Raw genomic sequence first — 22028 nt, forward strand, 5'->3', positions numbered from 1 at the left:
ACTCAGGAGGCTGACACAGGAGAATCGCTTGAATCCAGGAGGCGGAGGTTGCAGTGAGCTGAGGTTGTGCCATTGTACTCCAGCCTGGGTGACACGAGCAAAACTCCGTCTCAGAAAAAAGTGGGGGGGGGTTGTTTGCACACAGAGACATGTACAGAGGGAAAACAACGTGAAGACACACAAGGAGAAAATAGCCACGTGACTGGAGGGATGTGTCTACCAGCCAAGGATCACCAGGGATTGCCAGCCATCACCAGAAGCTAGAAAAGGCAAGGAAGGGTTCTCACCGAGAGCCACTGGAGAGGGGGTGTGGTCCTGCTGATGACTCCTCCAGACACCTTGGCTTTGGACTTCTGGCCTCCAGAACTGTGAGACAATTAATGTCTGTCGTTTTCAGTCATTCAGCATGTGGTACATTGTTACGGTTGCCATAGGAAATGAATGCAAAGAAAGTAAGCGCCTTACCCAAGGGGAGCCAGAAAATATTAGCATGGAAATAACAATACACCATGTTCTGCCAAAACTTCTTGATCCTATGTCCTACTCTCTGAGAGACTGTGAAATGTTTTCCATAAAGACAATCCCCCAATTAGCCGGGTGAGGTGGCACATGCCTGCAAGTCCTAGCTACTGGAGAGGCTGAGGTGGGAGAATCGCTGAAGCCCAGGAGCTCAAGGCTGCAGCGAGCTAGGATCACACTACTGCACTCCAGCCTGGGCAACAGAGTGAGACACCATCTCTATAAAAAGTTAAATTAAAATGTTGAAAAGACAATCTTCCAATCAGTTAACACAATCTACATTGGCAGATAAAGGGGTGATGATACATGGATGACTGATTCAGGCCCTCAACCCGAACATATGCATACTTTAACCACATCGTATAGCAAATGGCTTTCTAAAATTGCACTGAAATTTCTGGTTTGCAGGCAAGCAAAATTTGGGAAGGGGATTTCTGGGTTCTGATGTGAAAAGACTACAATTTGAAAGCTGCTACCTACTCCCCACATCTTTTCGGCTGTGATGTTTCATTCTACACAGAGACAGACCAGACAATGAACATACAAGCCACATTAAAACAGTAATTAGTGCAAGAGCGAGAACAATGACAACTTCTTGACAAAGTGGAACAATGAACAGGCAGAACCTTAAAGATTAGCTCTGAGAATGAACAGAAATCATTCCAACACAACAGTGGAACTTTTACCACTTGGGCCAAATGGACTCATAAAACCCCACACTGGACAACTTTGGTCCCTAAGACACACAAGAAAACAAGATGACAAGACTCTCTCACACACAGGAGTGCTGGCATGCCCAGCAGAGCTCTTGGCCAATCCACTGCTCCAGTGGAAAGAAGAACATGAGCTGTTGGTCTCAAAGACAGAGTTGTGCCTCAGGGCAGCCACCCATCCCATTCCCCAGAAAGTCATAAAACTCATTTTACAACCCAAGTCCACCCTCAGAGTATCTCAGAGAAGCCGTCATCTGCAAAGACAATGCTACAATTCCCACGTGGCAGCACTGAGCCTAGGGAGGTGAAGGTCTGGGTTCTCACTATCCAACCCCAAGCCTTTTTCAAGAACCCATAACCAGTTCTCATCTGTACATTTTGTCTTCTCTCTGCTCTTATTAAAGAGAAAGCACTACCCAAATAATAAACTCTACATCAAACTGAACCATCCCTGAAACAGTCTGCACCGCCTAGGTGAATCTGTTACTAATTTGTGTTTCAAACAAGATATGTACATTGTTTTTCAAAATACAACTCATTCACAGCGTTAAAACAACAGATGATGTTATAGGCTGAATTCCATCCCCTCCCCCAACTTCGTATGTTGAAGTTCTAACCCCCAGAACCTCAAAATGGGACCATATTTAGACACAGGGTCTTTAAAAAGGTGATTAAGGCTGGGCGCAGTGGCTTATGTCTGTAATCCCAGCACTTTGGAAGGCCAAGGTTGGTGGATCACCTAAGGTCAGAAGTTCAAGACCAGCCTGGCTAACGTGGTGAAACTTTGTCTCTAGTAAAACTACAAAAATTAGCTGGGCACAGTGGCGGGTGCCTTACTGTAATCCCAGCTACTCTGGAGGCTGAGGGAGGAGAACGGCTTGAACCCGGGAGGCGAAGGTTGCACTGAGCCAAGATCGAGCCACTGCACTCCAGCCTGGGCAACAAGAGCAAAACTTCATCTCAAAAAATACAAAGGTAATTAAGTTAAAATGAGGTCATTAGGGTGGGCCTATGACTGATGTCCTAATAACAGGAAGAGATTAGAGCACAGATACATGCAGAGGGAAGACCATATGAAAACAGCAGGAAAAGACAGCCACATATAAGCCAAGGGGCGAAGCTTTTGCCAACACCCTGACCTCAGACTTCAAGCCTCTAGGACAGTGAGAAAATACATTAATATTGTTTAAGCCCCACAGTCTATGGTACTTTGTTACGGCCACCCTGGCAAACTAAAATAGATGGAATTCCACCATTCTGAATTTTTTTAAAAAATAAATACAATCACATAACGGTTTAAAAAAAAAATGGCAAAACACATTGTCAGGGATTCTTCACCGTGTCCTTAAAAGTCTTGAAATTGGCCGGGCCCAGTGGCTCACGCCTGTCATCCCAGCACTTTGGGAGGTGAGGCAGGCAGATCACGAGGTCAAGAGAATGAGACCAGCCTGGCCAACATGGTGAAACCTTGTCTCTACTGAAAATACAAAAATTAGCTGGGCGTGGTGGCAGGCACCTGTAATCCCAGCTACTTGGGAGGCTGAGGCAGGAGGATCACTCGAACCCGGGAGGCGGAGGTTGCAGTGAACCAAGATCGCACCACTGCACTCTAGTCTGGCGACAGAGGGAGACTCCATCTCAAAACAAAACAAAAAAAGTCTTGAAATGACCAATGCAGGGAACAGAAGGTAGCACTGACGCCATTGTGTTAATGGGCAGATGAGTATCCTAGCAGGGAAAGTGTTGACTGGCACTGGTAGGGGAAGTGCACACAGGACAGTCAAAAGGTTTTATAGAAACCTGTGGTCTCTTTTGTGTGACTTCTAGATCTTCAGACTAATCTTCCTACTGAATATTTTGGGGCATTTTGTCTACCCAGCTTCTCTCCTAGAACCACTCCTTCCCTACTCTTCCAACAATTCAAATAGGACTGACCCCTTTCCTTCTACTAGTTCCAGGGATGTGGTAGAGGTTCTTCCAACCAGATTACAACATGGGCTTTTAGTCTCACTCTGTTACCAGGCTGGGCTCACTGCAACCTCTGACTTCCTAGTTCAAGTGATTCTCCTGCCTCAGCCTCCCGAGTAGCTGGGATTACAGGCGTGTGCCACCATGCTCGGCTAATTTTTGTATTTTTAGTAGAGATGCGGTTTCACCATGTTGGCCAGGCCGGTCTTGATCTCCTGACCTCGTGGTCCACCCGTCTCAGTCTCTCAAAGTGGTGGGATAACAGGTATGAGCCACCACACTCAGCCACAACCAGAACTTTTGCCAGATATACTGGAGAAAAGATGCTTTTCCTCAGCTGCGATGGTGAGGTGGGTCAAACGTGCACCCAGGGCTCCCGGCATCCCGTGGTGACAGGCTGCCTGAGAACCCAGCCAACAAAGAAGGCAGAGCCAGGCGTGGGGAAGCAGAGTCAGTGATGCTGTTCGAGGACTTAGATCTAGCCCTGCCTGACACTGCCCTCGGGTTTTCAGTTACTTAAGCAGATAAAGTGGAATGGTTTTTTAACATCACAATGAGTTCCGTTTCTAGAATTTGTACCTGAAACAGTCCTCAGTGAGCCCCTGAGGTACTCTGGCATACACGATCACATGACTAGCTACATGTGTAAAAGTTTCATCAACATTTAAAGGATGTTTATATTATCCTGAAACCCCACAGAATTTCAAGTGTGCTTTATCAGGAGGGCAATGTATGAGCTTTAAGAAATACTGATGTCCTTTAAATTCTATGGAAAAAAATATTCAGGTGTATAAGGGTCTACAGCAAAAAACAACCTAAAAATTACCCACTCCAAACTTCAGTATCTGAGATAGAATAGTACAGAGGTATAAGTATTTAAGCTTTTTTTTTTAATTTTCTTTTTTTTTTTTTTTGAGATAGCATCTTGTGTCACCCAGGCTGGAGTGCAATGGCATGACCACGGCTCACTGCACCCTCAACTTTCTGGGCTCAAGGAATCCACCTCCCAGTCTCCCGAGTAGATGGGACCACAGGCACGCACCATGATGCCCAGCTAATTTTTTTTTTTTTTTTTTTAACAGATGGGGTTTTGCTATGTTGCCACGGCTGGTCTCGAACTCTTAGGCTCAAGCAATCCTCCCACCTTCGCCCCTCAGTGTGCTGAGATAACAGGCATAAGCCACCATGCCTGGGCCCTTGAATTCTGAAATTTGAAAAACGTGTACTGCCGTGCCTATTTTTAGTCTGACATAAAGTTTTCATCCTAAACTACATAATTTCTAAGGATACAATTTTCAGCATATTGTAAACATTAACATTTTAAAATAAAACTTTCACATCACAGTTTTAAATGGAATCTAGCAATCTGATATCCATCATTCATTTTCAAAATCCAACAGCAAGTTATTTTTTAAGAACTGAAAATGTTATATCATTCTTTCACATGAGAAAGGGGTTTAAATGCCCTGTTTCTGGCACCAAGTTCCAACAGGGTGAAGACAAAAGGGAAAGGGACAACCATGTGGCAGTGCTGTGATTAGAAGGACCTCAACATACTTTCAACATATACTTTCAACATAATTTCAAATAGTTCCTTTGTTAGGTGGCCCTTGAGGTTTTCATACCCAGAGCAACATGCCAGAATAAGACTACTTCTGGCTAAGAGCTGCGCCTTTACAAAATGAGGGAGGATAGGGCCAGGCGCAGTGGCTCATACCTGTATTCTCAGCACTTTGGGAGGCCGAGGAGGGTGTATCAACTGAGGTCAGGAGTTTGAGACCAGCCAGACCAACAAGGTGAAACCCCATCTCTATTAAAAATACAAAAATTAGCCAGACGTGGTGGTGGGCGCCTGTAGTTCCAGCTACTCGGGAGGCTGAGACAGGAGAATGGCTTAAACCTGGGAGGCGGAGATTGCAGTGAGCCGAGATTGCGCCACTGCACTCCAGCCTGGGCGACAGAGCGAGACTCTTGTCTCAAAAGTTAATAAAAATAAAAATAAATAAAATGAGGGAGAATAACCATGAAAGGTGGATTGGGAGAACCGTGGAACAGACAGGGATAGTCTCAGGTCGATCAATTTCAGGGAAGGGCACCTATGTGAGGCTGGAGATGTGAAAATTGATTTTCTTAGAACTACCCACATCTGTATATTCCATGAAAAGTCTTCATGGATTTCCCAGGGGTATGTATATTTCTACTATCAAGATACCTGGGTTGTTGGATTATAGGACAGAGATTAAAAGCAAATATTCTGACAACAAAATTCATTTCCAGTCTCTGCACTTTATTACTTGAGCAAATAACCTCTCCAAGCCTCAGTTTCCTTAGCTGTAAAATGAAACTACTCCGCTTAGAAAGCTGTCAAAAGGCATCATGCTTGTAAAGCACGCCTCAGTACTGTTTCTAACAAATTGCTAAGGAAAGGGCCTTTCCTATCCCATTCATTGGCTCCCATCTCTCTTAATTGTCAGAGCCCAAATTTCCTGAGAGAAAAGTGTAAGTTGGACAGAAAACTCCTGAAAAATTGCCTCAGGTGATTAGGGGGCAGGCTTTTGCTTTTACTTTCACAGCCTCTGCAAATTTTCTGAGATCTCTGGACAGGGCTAAGAAGAGAAAGACTATGGCCTCTTCCTCATCCCCAGGAACTTTTGGTTTTCTGGTTGAACCAAGCACAATTACCACAAAGTGGGGAAGGCAGAGATGAAGGGAAAGGAAATGAAGCAACTCTAAATAACTGAGTGCTTTCTCAACATAACACACACATTAACAAATTTAATGAGCTCAAAAATGCTGTATTTCCAAAGGAGTTATGGATAATTCCAAGCAGAGAAAAAAGGAAAATGGCAGAAGCTAAGACCCAGAGAAAGCATCCCTTGCTATGGATTAAATCAGACCACTACTGGAGAAGCAGCAGGGCTTCCTGAACCATATAACCAACACCGCATGCCAAGTGCAAGTTCATAAAGTTTTGCTAGTGCCTGGATCACACAAACCCTCTGATATGCCCAGGGCTCCTCTGTCACTCCTCTGTGATTTGCTAAGCAAACCTATTCATGTAGCGCTCACACCTGGCTTACAAGGGCAGTGCCATAAAAACCCAAATGGACCTCACAAATACTAGAGGCAATACTAAATATTCTAACATAAACATGTGGTTATGTGGAGAAGAGTCTTTAGGCACCGCTGCTAAGCTCCAGTACAAATTTATCCATCCTCCCTAGCCACTCCCCATCACTGTCTGATAATTTCTCCATCAATTATGACTGCCATTCTGCATCTGGCTCTTTAAAGAATGGGGAATGCTATTAAACATAGAAGGTGCAAGGTTCTTCAAGTCCTCCTACCTGCTAATCCTCCACTTCAATACTCAGCCCTTGAGAGCTTATGTGAAGACATTTCTTTTTTCTTTTTTTCTGAGACGGAGTCCCGCTCTGTCGCCCAGGCTGGAGTGCAGTGTTGTGATCTTGGCTCACTGCAAGCTCCGCCTCCCTGGTTCACACCATTCTCCTGCCTCAGCCTCCCGAGTAGCTGGGACTACAGGCACCCACCACCATGCCCAGCTAATTTTTTTTTGTATTTTTTAGTAGAGATGGGGTTTCACCACGTTAGCCAGGATGGTCTCCATCTCCTGACCTTGTGATCCACCTGCCTCGGCCCCCCAAAGTTCTGGGATTACAGGTGTGAGCCACCAAGCCTGACCTGTGTGAAGACATTTCTAGGTCTGGAGTGATTACTAAGATGCACTCTCCCTCACCAGCACCACCAGATTTCCTGAAGGCATCAGTGCACCCCAGGAAGGCCCAATAGCCATTCTGGTCATTGGTGAGGGGGGAAGGGATTCTTCAGCTTCTGGAATACTTTGAGAGGCTAATTCACATCAACCCATCTACCCCTGCAGCACAGTATGATACTCAAGGTTTAGCCAGAAAGGGTTACATTATGCCTGAGTCAATGAAATCTAAAACGACAACAACAACTATTTATTGTATTGACTGCATGTTCCAGGCATACCGTAAAACCTAGAAGATCCCCTGAGATGCAGTTTTACTGAAAGGCTCCCGCTCTCTAGCAAAACAGTCAGGTTATTGCACAGAAAGTGCAGCCGCAGAATTCAGACCGAGGTGCAGATGCAGTTCAATGCTCAGTATGAGGAAAAGCTTAAGAGGCAGGACTACCTGAGCCAGGTTCTGAAGGAAAAATACAAGTGTCCCAGCCAGATAAAGAAGGAGAGAGCTTACCGGGCAGGAGGGGTATGTGCACAGCTTGACAGGTCTAGGGGGGAAAATAATCAGTAAAGAAGAAAACAATTAAGTTACAGATTGGTGATGCATGAAATGGGGGTGGCCAGGGGTGGGGGATGAGATTGCAGAGAAAGGCAGGCCTGGTTCATAACAAGCTTTGTGTGTCCCAATAAGAGAGCTGATGTTTTCCAGGGGCTGACGGTGAGCCAGCGAGGGCAAGCACACAGAACATTCTAGAAAAACCCTCGTTCCTTAAAGATTAAAAATAAAGACTTGCTGTCTGTAAGGGATTAGATTATCCTATTTGAGAAATTCTGTCATCCAGAATGGCTTACCCCACAATGCTGGAAAGTGAACCGTAATCTCAAAGCAAGCTCCTCCTCAGGCAGAGAAACACTAGCCATCACAGGAAGCAAAGAAACTGGCTTCCCTTTTAAGGTGAATCCAGAACCCAGATGTCAGAGCTCCAAGCATGTCACTCTCAGCTCTGTGCAGCTGCTTTAGGAGCCACTCATGAGGAAAAGAATTTTCTCTATTATGCCCCTTACTGGGTGTCATCCAAGGCTAGGAAAAAGGTTGTTCTATAACCCTGAGCCCATTTAAACATATCCCCAATAAGAGAGGCCCCAAAAAGTGTATTTTCACCAAAGCCCTACCCCAAGCCAAGCCAAAGGAGAAAGTGCTATTTTAACACTTGCTGCTTGTGTCACAAGTGGACTTTATTCCAACAAGGCCATATTACAGGGGGCAATGAAAGCCGTCTCAGACTTCCATACCAAGCAAAGGTGTGTGAGCCAGTGATTCAACAGAGAAAACTCCACAAGCTTCCCCGGGCTTCTGTCCTCCTATAACAGTTCCAGCCCAGTGGCCCTTAGAACTTCATATATGAACTGGTACAAAATCCTGTCCAGTGGTCTCCCAGCCTCTATCTCTCCCCGCTTCAATCTGTCCCCGGCACGATGCAGGTGCACCTTCCAAACCAAGGGCCTTGAGCACACCACATCCTCCTGATGAAAAGTCACCCTGCCTTCCCAAAGCCCACAGGTCCTAACTAACTCACTAACTTCATCTGCAATGCCTTGCTAACAGAAACCCAAGGTGGCTTCCTCTCCAACCCGAAAAATGTATTTGTACTTGCCAAACTACCCTCCCTTAATCCTTCCATTCAGATTTTACCTGTCTTGTATCCAAAGACCCAACTCAAGTCCCACCCCTCCTTTCAGTTTGAGAAGCTAAAGGAAGCTCCCACCTCTGACTTCCCATCCGTGTTCAGCCTCCACAATGCACACATCCATTCACTGCACTGCTACATCCTTTCTATTGTTGCTCAGAACTGTTCATTTAATCTTCTATTGTTGCTTACCTTATGACACATTTTTTCCAAGCTCTCCAACTATGTCCCTGAGGGCAAGGACAGGAGGCTCTGAATTTAATTTAACAAATGTTTAGTGGACGAGTAGTAAGTACTAAGAGTTTAGCAAGGTGCTTTCACAGATACAAGGATGGGTGTCACCTAGTCACAGCCTCTAACATCTAAATGAAGGAATAAGAATTAAAGTATGTAGATATTGACAATGCCAAGCCGAAGATGGCCAAGCACAGCCCTTGATTTGGTTGGTGTTTGGTGATGCCTTTTCCTACTCGATCCTCCCATCTCCTAATCATTAAGACCCAAATCAAATATTCTCATCTTGACCTCTTCAAGCAAAATGCTACCTAATACACTGTCCTCTGGGCCCTCTGAATTTCACTCATCCCCTTATGAGACGCTTCCTCCCTCACCAAGACGAGGCTCCTGAAAGGATGATGAGTGACTCAGCACCTCTGTGTTCTGCTGTCAAGTCAGGACCTGCACACAGTAGGAGCTTGATCAACGTTGGCTGAGCAAGTGAAGGAAACGCCACAAAGAGACAGAGTGCCACAGACCCTACAGTCAGGAAAGATTTCAGCCAGACAGAGACAAGAGAGAGGATGGGGGCTTCGATCCAGCAAAAACAAAGCAGCATAACAAGGCCACTCAAGTGGGAAAACAAGGGGCATTTTTAGGCGAGTAGGCTAGTAGGCTGTGAACAGAGAAAACCTGGAGAGGAGTCCTAGGAAATATGGCGAGGCCAGAGAGGCAGGGGAGCCAGGGGCAAGGTCAGTCCCGGAACAACAAACTGAGTAGTCTGAACAGCTGAGAGTTGAGTCCTGGCTCCTTCTTCATGGCTGTGGGCCGTGCACAAGTGTCAGTTTCCACATCTGTGAAGTGGGTGAGTGAGCACATCCCCCTCCCAAGGTTGCTGTAAGAATAAAATAATAAAAATGATCAAATGAGAGAGTGCCCGGCACAAAAGAAACACTTGAAGAAGGTGCTTTGGGTACAGATCAGACGGAAGCAGAGCATGCTGCAGAGAAAGGAGGGCTGAGGACCAGGGAGCCTGGGTTCTGGTTCCACCTCTCCTCTGAATAATCATCTTGACCTCCCTTAGGTCTGGCCTTAGTTTCCACAGATGTAAAATGAAGGTGTTGGTCTAGTGGGGCTCCAAGGTCTCTTCCAGCCTTGGTAGTCTCTCAACACAGCAGCTCTACCTTACAGAGGGTAGGCATCAGAGAGCACTCGTGTAACTGAGAAACCCAGCAGGGAGGGAGTCATATTGGGAAAGGGGTAAAGACACCAATATGGCTGAGGAGAGTTCTTCCTGCTGGGGACCAAGTACTGAGTCCCTCCCTCCATTCTCCCAAGTTCACTTCATCGTCCTCCTGACATGGGAGCGCCTGTCTACATCTAAGTCATTTCATAATCATCGTCATCCATGCTGGACAACAACCATCCTAAAGTTTCTCGTATTGAAAATGTCTTCCCAGGCATTTTCAAGGCAACTTGGCATGTAAATGTGAACAAGCTTGACAGCATATCCATTCTTCTCATTCCAGATAAGTTAAAATCCCTACAAACTCGGAAGGAAGGAAAGCACGCATTTCGGTATTGTACTCTCCTTGCCTTTTTACAAAGCCATCAATGTTTGTACCACAACAATGATCCTTCAGAGAATTCATTCTGCTGATCTGAAATATCCTTCACATTTCTAAAATAAAAGCTGCTGGGAGATGCCTTGAGGAGTTTAAGTCTATCTCATCACCATTTAAGTCTACTGTTACTCACCCCCCTCTCCCTCCCCCATCACCTCCACCCCAGTACCGAAAACATGACCATTCATTGGCAAAACAAAATCATTCAGTGTGGACACGACTACTTACTAACTGCAGACCTACTAAGCACCGGCGCCACTCTTGAAGAAAGGAAAAGCCTCACCAGCCTATCAGCTTGCCTCTGTGCCTCCCTTGGCTTCTGAAACAACCACAAAATGCCATTCCCAGGTAAGAGCTGACATCAGTCAAGGAGGCTATGAAACAAACAGTGTTGGCACATGAAGGATCTACGCCAACTGTTCTAAAAACAAAAGGGGAGGGGATGGCTTCTAGTTAGCCGCAGCAAGGTTCACCTTACTCAATAATAACAAGTATGCATTTAATGCATCCGAGGCAGATGCAGCAATCCCTAACCACAGAATAACATTCAAGAGCCCAAGATTCCCTTCTGAATTTAAAAAAAAACAAAAACAAAAAACCGGAAGAAAGAAATCCCTAGATGCCCACGTTCTGCCGTAAATCCTCCTAAATTCTATGGCTACCACAGAGAGCTGGAAAGATTTGCAAGTCCTTTCTTCCCAATTGGCCTTGGTAATTCAGAAAAGGACTATGTTAAGAGCAAAGCTCTCTCAGTAGTCAGGGTTCCATCTCCATCTGCGTCTGCTGCCTGTCCAAGGCACAGCCCCATAATGTGACAAAAGAGGCTCAAATTATGGGTGAGGCTGCATTTTCAATTCCAGCCCTAGCCTGTGATTACCTGCAACTCCAGGTTGCCCAAAATTACCTCTGAAGCCTTAAACGTCTTACATTTTATTCCATTTCTAGAACAAATTCTTTTTTGGAAACCTTCATAAGAGATAAAGGAACAACAACAATGGGGGGGAAAAAAAGCCCTAGATATTTCCGTTACAGTGAAGGAAGAACCAGCAGATAAGCATGATTTTGATTTTTTTTTTTTTTTTTTTTTTTGAGATGAAGTCTCACTCTGTTTCCAGGCTGGAGTACAACGGCCGTGATCTCGGCTCACTGTAACCTCTGCCTCTGGGGTTCAAGTGACTCTCCTGCCTCAGCCTCCCAAGTAGCTGGGATTACTGGCATGCACCACCATGCCCGGCTAATTTTTTGTATTTTTAGTAGAGACGGGGTTTCACCATGTTGGCCAGGCTGGTCTCGAACTCCTGACCTCAGGTGATCCGCCCACCTTGGCCTCCCAAAGTGCTGGGATTACAGGCGTGAGCCACCGTGCCCAGCCTGATTTTGATATCTTTTAATGTCTCATACACACCGCCTCTCCTGTATACTCAAGCAGAACAAAATGAATTCTATGTTTCTGCAATTATAAAAACTCAGAATCCTGGAAACTCTTACCTAATTTACTTTTTAAACCACTTCTGTTCTTGATATATTCTTAGAGGTAGAATGTACGGGTGGTTAAGGAACTTATGAAGGTAGGTAGGTGAATACTGTTATCTCCAGGAAGAACAGTAGTTAAATAAGTAATCTGCCAAAAGTAAGTAAGCGATGTAACTCCATGTGTTAGGTTAGCAGTTATGACAGTTTACATAACCACTCTACTGCTTTCTGCAATACAGTTGAATACTAGGCTCCTAGTCGGTTATTTGTTAAAACATTCTAGTTTATGTTTGAAAAGTCCTTGGTTTTGTTTTTGGTTTTTTGTTTGTTTTGTTTTGATTTTCTTTTTCTTTTTTTTGAGACAGAATCTCATTCTGCCGCCAGGCTGGAGTGCAGTGGCGCAATTTCGACTCACTGCAACCTCTGCCTCCCAGGTTCAAGTGACTCTCCTGCCTCAGCCTCCTTTGTAGCTGGCACTATAGGCATGCAACACCACGCTCAGCCAATTTTTTTGTATTTTTAGTAGAGATGGGGTTTCAGCATGTTGGCCAGGATGGTCCCGATCTCTTGACCTCGTGATCTGCCCACCTCAGCTTCCCAAAGTGCTGGGATTACAGGCAAGAGCTACTGTGCCCAGCTGAAAAGTCCTTGGTTTTCACACAACAGGTGAGGCTCCCAAAAGGGTCTGTCATGATTGTGTTCATCAAATAATTTGATAGCTATTAAAAAGAGACTCACTATGAATCCCTTTAGTAAGGTAAAAATCTTTTTGTACTGCAATTAACTTATCTTAAATTATTTGGTTTTAAGATCCCATTTTATATGCCCACTTCTCCTAAAATAGAGCACTCCTCCACTGGCTTCGACTTCCAAATAAGAATGTAATAAACCTTTTATTTACACCGTACTTACTTCAGATCTCCTCTCTCTAATAAGCAATGCCTTCTACCCCCAGGAGATTAGCCATAGTGAGGAGCCCTCTTCCTAGCAACTCACACATTTGGAGGCATCAAACTAAGTCACTCTGCAATTTTCCTGACTTATGTATCCACCCAATTGCTCTTCTACTCTATTTTTCTTCGAAAGACCCTTGGTATTCACCCAACAGCTCCCCTACAAGGTAATCTCCCATTCAGGCCAAATGAATGGGTTTCCCTTTCCAAGTTACAGTTAGGGCTTTGCAAAATCCAGAGAGGTCAACTCAGCTTTTATTTGCTTAATTATGAAATAATCACAATATTCAGCATTGTTGCTGTTGTTTTTAATCACAAAGCACTTAATTCTCACATAGTGGTCAAGGAACAGTGTAACATTTCAGAACTAACGGGCTTCCATCATAGGTAAGAAGTTAGCAGGCAAGTCTGGCTGTTACTGCATGAAAATGGCTATGACCAATCACAGACTTTGTGACTCTTTTCTTCAGCCTTATGTACTTGTAGTGCTTTACATTTCAAGGAATAGTGCACCTTTGAACTGATCAGGCCTCTTTCTTTCCCTTTCAGAGGGAAAAAAACTAGAAAATCTAAAGAGTGGTCAGTGTAGAGGCTAAGCTAACTGACTGAGGCAAACCCTTTCCCTCCCTGGGCCTCTAAATTCCTACTTACAAGGTCAATAACACGCTAATGTATAGAGACAGCGCCTGAAGCCCAGAGATATCAAGAAATATTTATTCTAAGGTCACACAGCAAGTTAGCACAGGATGATGCAAGACTCAACTTCGGATCCCCCAGGCTTGATTAAAGCACCCTGTCTCCCAATCAACATAGGGATGGATGATAGAGACAAGATAAACACACAATCGTAAACACACAAACAGACACACAGACATACACACAAACAGAGGGACAGAGAGGCTTCTAACTTTTATCCCCATTGTTCTTCTGCTTGCTGTTTCTAAAAAATAAACTAAATATACCTGGCCCTGGAGATTGCTGTTACAACTGTGATTTTCCAAGCTCTCTAACATCCTTCAGGCGGTTACATTGTTGCTTGTTCTTCCTCACCTTAGTTTCCTCATTTCAAGAAACACACACATGCAGACGTGCACCTAGGCTCCCATTCCAAATATTCAAAACTGTTTCTTTTCTAACAGCAAAGAAAGTTTAGACTAGAACTGAAATGATTATAATACAAGAATCTTGTTCAGGTGTTAAAACACAACCGTAACTCTACCCAGAGCAAATCTGACAAAATGGAATTTGTTCTCACCTAAGTGTTTTTTTTCATACTATATCATTCGTCAGGTAACACTGTCATTTTTCCCACTGCTGCATAATGACATAATGAAAGTGCCAAGTGTAATTCATGTACACAAGAGGGCAGACTTAGGGTTGACAAGGGATCCTTTCTTTATTTGCATTGCTAATAGTTTTTTAAAGCACAGACAAAATGCTATATGTAGAATGATAATGGACAAAAAAGGAAATTTTCTGTTTGTAATAACAATGAGGAATAACCAATTAACATTCTCAGATTTTATCTCGCAACCATTCTTGCCACCATTTGAATACACAGAGCAAGAAGCTGGGGCACGGTCCTCAGCATGGAATCCTATTAAATTATTTCTCTTCTAAAACTGCATTTCCCTTTGGGCACATCTCACCTTCTAGCCATACTATGACTATTCTCCATACACACCACAATAGATAACTTTAGGGTTTCCATGCTGTTCTGTCTGCCTGCGATTCCTTTCCTTCCTACTCCCCTGGGAAGTTCAAACTCATCTCTTGAACAAGTTTGCAGGATAGTACTTATTGGGTAATAATAATTGAATGTCTGGGCCGGGTATGGTGGCTCATGCCTGTAATCCCAGCACTCTGGGAGGCCAAAGCAGGTGGATCATGAGGTCAGGAGTTCGAGACCAGCCTAGCCAAAATTGTGAAACCCCGTCTCTACCAAAAATACAAAAATTAGCTGGGCACGGTGGCGGGCACCTGTAATCCCAGCTACTCGGGAGGCTGAGGCAGGAGAATCGCCTGAACCCAGGAGGCAGAGGTTGCAGTGAGCCAAGATCATGCACTCTAGTCTGTCTGACAGAGAAAGACTCCATCTCAAAAAAAAAAGAAAAAACAAAGAAACAAACAAACAAAAAATAGTTGAATGTCTGCCTCCCATAAAAGACTAGAAGCTAAATGTAGAACCTCTATAACCTCCACACAGAGCATGGCACCTGCCACAGGGTAAATGGTCTATTATTATTTGTTAAACAAAAAGATGAAAAGTCTTATAAAATACATTTAATGAAGCCTTAACTTCACTGGTTGCTGCCTGCTACTCTCCACACGCCAATGTGACAGAGAAATGCTGAACACCTCTCAATGGTAAATACTCCAGGTAGAGCAGCCTCACCAACACTAAGCAGATTTTGCAAGGTGGCTGTATCCTCAGGGTGTGTCAGTGGCAGGGTGCCTGGAGCCCTCAGCGTTTTGGGTCTTATATCCCCCACCCCCAATTCAGGATGCTCCTCCTTTCTGAGAGTCTCTAGCCAAAAAGACACCTTCATCTTGTTCACAGACCATAAGGAAGGCCAGCCTCCTGCCTCTACTTCTGCCATCTGGCTTCCATCAAATTCGTAAGACCCCATTCATGTCTTAGGATGACAGCATATCCTCCACAGGATCGGTTTTCAATCGTTGGTGCTCAATGGCAAATGCAATGGTATTTTCCTGTTCCAATCTCTTACCCCTTGGCTGTACTGTGCCCAAGAGAATCAATCTATAAAGCCTTAATGTTAGAAATAAAGCTTTCTGCTGATCATTTTTCCTAGACCACAACAATAGCTCCCCTTCAACTACCTAAATATGCATTACACATATGGGTAAAGGGTCACAAATGGAGTCTACCAGACCCCAGGGTTCAGGGAGAAGTAATAACTCAGGTGGGTTCACGGGTTTCAAACAAGAATCTAACTCTACATGCTGAACTGGGCCTTTAGGAATCCAGTATGACCAACATCTTGGTGATATTTACCTGGTTTTGTGACAGTATTCTAAACTGAGCAGGCTCTTCTTGGCCTCTACCTTGCATCTTTCCTGTCTCCCTCAACCTCTGGAATCAGCTGTTTTTTTTTTTTTTTTTTTGAGACGGAGTCTCGCTCTGCCGCCCAGGCAGGCTGGAGTGCAGTGGCCGGGTCTCAGCTCACTGCAAGCTCCGCCTCCTGGGTTTACACCATTCTCCTGCCTCAGCCTCCCAAGCAGCTGGGACTACAGGCGCCCACCACGTCGCCCGGCTAGTTTTTTGTATTTTTTAGTAGAAACGGGGTTTCATCACGTTAGCCAGGATGGTCTCGATCTCCTGACCTCGTGATCCGCCCGTCTCGGCCTCCCAAAGTGCTGGGATTACAGGCTTGAGCCACCGCGCCCGGCTGGAATCAGCTTTGATAAGACTTAGCTACTCGGGTAAATCTAGGCAATGGGGCAGTCAGTGCTCTTCAGGGAAGCAGAATTATCTTCCAATTCTGCTGGAAGGCCCGTAGACACTAATGATTTCATACTATTAAAAGTGCAGAGAGCATCTGAGATGGAAGTGCAGCATCTGAGATGGAAGTGCAGCTACGCAGTCAAAACATCTCTAAGTATAAAGAATGTATTTTTAAAGGGAATTTGAAGTTTGATGAAGTCCACTGCAGAGACATTTTGAAGCCATGTGATTTTATGATGACTGCAGGAAATATGCCGTCAAAAACCAAACAGAAGTGTTCATTACAAACTATTAGGGAACTGAAAGTTAGGATGGTCTAATATTCAAAGGATAGAGCCTTTGTACAGTCCCTAAATACTTAGAGATTGTAACTGAGTCTTTTCAGAATGTCACATAACATTTTGCAGTTAACTGGTTCTAAGTTGTCCAAATGACAATTTAGATGTGAGCAGGCCCATCCGTTAGGCACTCAGAATCCACTCATTAGTGCAAGCATGTACCGGATACCAAAAAGTTTGTCTCACGAATCCTCAAGATTAAACCACAGTCTCACGAACCCTCAACATAAACTATACAGGCTCATGAGCCCTCAAGATAAACCACAGTAACACGGGCCCTGGTGTTTTCTTCTTCAATGGTGGAAAAGATAACTAGTCCCCCCTAGTGTCCTGCTACTGTAGGTGGCTGAAGGATGGCGACACTACAGGACGCACCCTCCCTGCACTGTGCATCAACTTTAAAGCGCACCTCAGGAACCCAGAAACAAAGGAAACCTTCACAACCTTCCCAAGAGATGGAAGCACTTCCGAGACCTATGATGAGATGAAAAAACCCTTTCATTTCATTTCTAAGGCCCTTCCAGGTATGGTTTAAAAACCAAAGGTATCTGCATTAGCTCACATCAAAAAGTTAATCCACACCCCAGCACACTTCATTAGGTGAAGCAGGAGGGCCCACACTTGTCAGCAGCTACTGCTCACTCCACAGCAATGCCATCTTCCCTTTAAAACCCTCTCTGTCCTGCTAGGGGGATTTGACTCCTTTCTTCGCCACTCTCGAAAACCCACTAACCTCTAAATCTTGGTGACTTCTGCCTCTCTGTTCGAGTGAGTTTTCTTCCTGGTATGGAATTAACAGGGACAGGCTCGATAAATGTATTCTCCACAAGCAATTTTCACTAAAGTAAAATACTCTTGAACAATAAAGGTTCACTAAGAGATGTGCGAAATCTTAAAGCCGGCGTTTTTATTTCTTTTATTTTGATCCCTAGTGAGGACCAAGTGTGCCGGTGAGTCATTCATTCATGTCACCCATTTGTGAGAGATGGGAAAATAAACCACCACCACTTGTTCCTTTCTTAATTTAGAAGCTTTCCTTATCTTAAGTCTATCGAAGCTGACTCCTGAGTTGGGAAGAGAGGAAAGGTGAGGAGAAAAATTAACCTGAGGTGACTGCCTCCACGGACTGGTAAGCACTTCAGGTTTCCACACCTGTGTCAGAGAGAAAAGGCATCTGTATGTCAGGGAGGTGGACAGCCCCACCTGCCACTCCCTCCCTTCCTTCCCTTGAAGGAAGCAGGAGCCTGATCTCCCCCTACTCCCTCCTCTCTCTCTTTCTCTCTCTGGGCACTTACATAAGACCCTGTAAAACTTCCAGTGACATTCACGGAAAATGTAAGCTGCTATTTTGCTCCCTCAGGAGATCATTTTAATGAACTGAGTGACAAAATTCACGGATTCTGGATTCAGCAGAAACCTGCTCAACCGAGGTACATCAGCATAGGAACAAAAAAAAAAATCCATCCCCATTAAACAGGGTCACCCAAGGGATGGATTCAGTGTGCAAGAGACAATCTGTTCCCTCCGAAGTGACCCACTTAAAATCAGATTGTTCTGGGGGAAGCTCATAGGTTTAATAAATTTCAAACAGGCAAGGTCAGGCTTGTACAACTGAGGTTCCTTAAGAGGAACATTTAAAAGAGGATAAGGCAATGAACTAAATAACTTGAGGATACACAAACTTTGGAGTCCTCACTCCAAAACTTCAAAAGCAGTGACATTTACAAGAATGTCTGGATAGCTGTACACTGATCACTCCTCACAAGCAGCTTTGCCTAATACGAAGGACATGCTGGCTGGGTTCCCCCCCTACAGATAGCAATGCCAACCAACCACTCTGTCCTAAAGAGGGACTCGCAAGCTGTGGCTGCTCGCCCCCAAATTGCCCCGGACTGTCTGCAAGAAGAAACAAGAAAAGTTATTCACAGCATCACACCAGGAAAGGTAGTTGCGTACCGCCCAAGAGGGCCCTCTCCAAACACGGCAGGCTCCGCAAACCACAGGTGCTCACCGCTAACAAGTGAGGCCCGGGGTGCGGGTATCGGTCACATGCACTCCTGGTGTAAACCAGAAACTCCTCCTGGCTCGCTCCCTGCCAGCAGCCTGTGTGCCCAGAAGTGGAGCAAGCCCTGAGGGGGTCCTCGGGACGTCGGAGACTGGGGGCTTCCATCTCCAGCCTCTCCAGGGCTCCCGGCCAGGGCAGCAGAGGGTGTGCCCGGTCTCCCCGCCGGCATCCCAAGTACAGGGGGTACCAGCGACAGGTTCGGAGAACTTGTCCGGCGCTGCACACCACGGCGCCCCGCGGCGACTCTCGCGCTCCGGGGCTCTTACCTTAGCCGTGACTGCCGCCAGGCAGAGGGAGACGCGGAAGAACGGGGTGGCGCGGAGGCGGCGCCGCCTACGAGGTGCACGGGGTCCGGATCAGGGTCCCGGCAGGCGCTGCCCTACTCGGAACGGCGGTGCCAATCACAGAGTTCGGGACTGCCCCCGGCTCCAAATGCCGCGGCGAGGGTCCAGGTCGCCCAAGCTGAGCACTGTCCCTTCTTCCTCTTCCTCCGGGGCCGCTGCCTGGAGCTGCTCCCGGCCCAGGAGACTCTTCCGAGCCAGGGGCGCCCCGCATGGGCAGGGGCCTGGGTCTGCCTCGGGTTGGGTCCAGGGAGCGGCCGCCGGGGCCGACTCCACCTCCCGCGCTCCCAGCCGATTCGTCCCTTCAGGGCAGGGCCTGCCCGCGAACGGCCCGGCGAGGCGAGCGCGGCCGCGCCCCCAGCTTCGGGCGCCCGGGCTCCAGCGCGGCGGCGGGGCAGGAACAGACCAGCCGGGCCGGGCGCCGAGCGCGGCGGCGCGTGGTGGTGGGGGGGGGGGGGGCTGCAGCCGGCCGCGGCGCGCTCTCCCCCAGGGCCTGAGCCGCCCGCCCGCGGCTCCGCGGGAAGGAGGCGCCGGAGAGGGCCTCGCCCCGGCCTGGGGCGCGGGGCCGGGGGCGCGGGGCTAGGGGAGGCGCCGCGGGAAGGTCACGGGAGCGGAGGCGCGGCGAGCGGATCGCGGCGCGGTGGGTGCGGGGAGCCGAGGCGGGCGGCCCCCGCCGCCGGGAGCGCTCGCCGGCCTCGGCCGCCGCCGCCTCCGAGATGCGCCGGCTTCCCGGAGCGCCCGGCGCTCGGAGCTGGGCGGCCGCTGCAGCCGCCACCGGCAGCCGGGCGCCGCTGGCCGGAGCCGGCGCTCGATCCCCGCCTCCCGCGCCCGGCCAGGAGGGGGCTGCCGCGCGGGGGCCGACAGGGGCGGGAGCTGGGGTCCGGGCTTCGGGCTGGCCCCGCCGCCTCCGCGTGCCCAGAGCGCCGGACTCGCTCAGCAGCTGCAGTGACTGTGTGTCTGTGTCATGTCTGTGCAGCCGGGGGGGGACCGCGAGCCGGGGCTGGGTTCCGAGCGGGGGCGGGGCCGGCGCCCTCCTCGGCGCCCGCCTCCGACCCCGTGACCGAGCGGCCGACCAATGGCAAGCTCCGCAGCCGCGCGGACCGAGAGTTCGCCCCCGCACAGGCTCCGCCCTCCGGCGAGACTCCGCCCCAGTGCTTCTTCAGCTCGCTGGCAGGCAGGCGGAAGAAATACCCGGAGCCGGGATCCCGGGCTGGGTCGGGATGAAAGGGTGCAAGCTGGGAGCTCCCCCGCCCTTCTTCCCGCCCAACCCGGCCGCTCCCGGCCGCCTCTGGTTTGGCGTGCCTCGCGGAAAGAGGGGGAAGGGAAGCGGGACAGGCTCGCAGCTGCCGTGTTAGAGACGCTCGCAGGCTTGCACGACCATGCAGCCTGCTCCCCAAATTGCACAAAACAGCCGTCGTGAGAAGTAGGAAGTTTCCCCGCCTCGGGTCGCCGCTTCTCTTAGAGGTGCGCATGGTGTGGGGCAGCCGGAGTCTGTGAGGAGCCCCGCTGAAGGGCCCTGACGGCATCTTCTGGGCTCAGTATCCAAGAATCTGTCCAAGGCTTCCTGTTCCTCTGAGGAAACTACATTCTGTTTCCCCCACCCCAAACACACACCCCATGCACGCACAACACGCCCCTCCCCTGCTGGTTTTAGTCTCGCTCTTTCCCTCTTGGCATAAGAACCCGGCGCGCAACATCCCTTGAATGGACTTCCAGCCTCCCAGTTCTAGGGACGAGGGTGGGGTGCTGAGAGTCCTCCCAAGCCACAGGAGGAGTGGGTGAAATGGGTCAGGGTACACGGGCAGGGGTGTGAGAATGGATGGAAGGAGGATGCTCTCAAGAGAAGACCCAGAGGAGGCGAAAGCAGAGAGGCAGGGAGAGAAAGAGGACGCCGAGGGCTGCACAACTCCGACTCGGAGACCGGAGCTCCGGGCGCGCGATCCAGCTCCCGGGTTTTTCCCCAGCTCGGTCCCAGGGCTTCTGGGGTCCCCTTCCCCCCGGGTTTCCACCTCTCCCCAGCCGCGCGGGCCGCCGGGTGTCTGCCTCCCCTCTGCGCGCCTCTCCGCGCTCCAGGACTCTGGCGAGGCAGCGGGAAGCCCACCCTAGTTCTTGGAAGGGGCAGGGGAAGGATGGGCTGGTGAGGGGGCGCGCGGGAAAAGGCCGCCGAGCTCGGGCTCCCGAGCTGACCCCACTCCTCGAGGTCGGGCTGGGGGTGGGCAGGGGCTTCCGAGGCTCGGCCCCTGCTCCCCTCCGGACCTGGCTCCCGCCTGGGTAACCACACTCTCGGCCTTTGGCTTGACCGAGCTGGGACCCTTCTCCCATCCCCCTTCCCTCCAGCCTCTTGAAACAACGACCCCCACCAGCAGCAGCAGCGCCCGCTCTGCCCCGGCTCCGGGGCGCTGTTTACCTAATCTCAGCGGCTGACGGAGCCCAGCAGAATGCGAAAGGGAGGCAGCGGTGGCACAGCAGCGTCCCCGGCGAAGAAGTAAAAGACGTTTGCTTTGGAGCTTCGGGATAAGTTAACTGCGAAGCTAGGGTCCTGCTGTCTTATCTCTGCAGGGATAAGTCTCACCGTGCACTTTGCAGGCATAGCCGATCCTATCTGTTTTTGATGCCATTACCGTGTCGGAGAAGAACATTATATGAAAAACTATTACCTAATATTCTACAGACCATTGAAGTGTCAAAGTTTAATGCCAAGTGTTTTAGCTCGAAGGTTGCTCAGTTCTTCCTCTGACGTGCAGCTCTGTTCTAGAACACGCTGAAAACAAGGGGATCATTTTTATTTTTTTGCCGCCCGAATGTCCTTCCTTCCTACTCTCTTCCTCCTCTCTCACCCCCACCCCCGCCCCGGAACCGGGTAAAGTTAAAGCCAGGATTTGTACTTTCTTTTTACGTTTTGCTTTGCTTCACTTCATTAGTGGTGTAAAATGCAT

The 22028-nt window shown here is 48.2% G+C and overlaps 1 protein-coding gene across 3 annotated transcripts in view; it reads right to left on the minus strand.

The window, feature by feature from the left end:
- Positions 1-21689, minus strand: part of LARGE1 (LARGE xylosyl- and glucuronyltransferase 1) — a 645964-nt gene extending 624275 nt beyond the window's left edge. The window contains exon 1 of one of the 3 annotated variants that reach the window (XM_033232744.1): positions 21500-21689. The gene's annotated coding sequence lies outside the window, so the exon portion shown is untranslated. Of the gene's footprint in view, positions 1-19017; positions 20071-21499 lie in introns of those variants that run through there. The other 2 variants (XM_033232741.1, XM_033232742.1) reach the window with 2 other exon arrangements.
- Between the last annotated feature and the right edge of the window lie 339 nt (positions 21690-22028).

This window comes from Trachypithecus francoisi, unplaced genomic scaffold, assembly GCF_009764315.1.
Source record: "Trachypithecus francoisi isolate TF-2019V2 unplaced genomic scaffold, Tfra_2.0 Lachesis_group14, whole genome shotgun sequence".
Taxonomy (NCBI): domain Eukaryota; kingdom Metazoa; phylum Chordata; class Mammalia; order Primates; family Cercopithecidae; genus Trachypithecus; species Trachypithecus francoisi.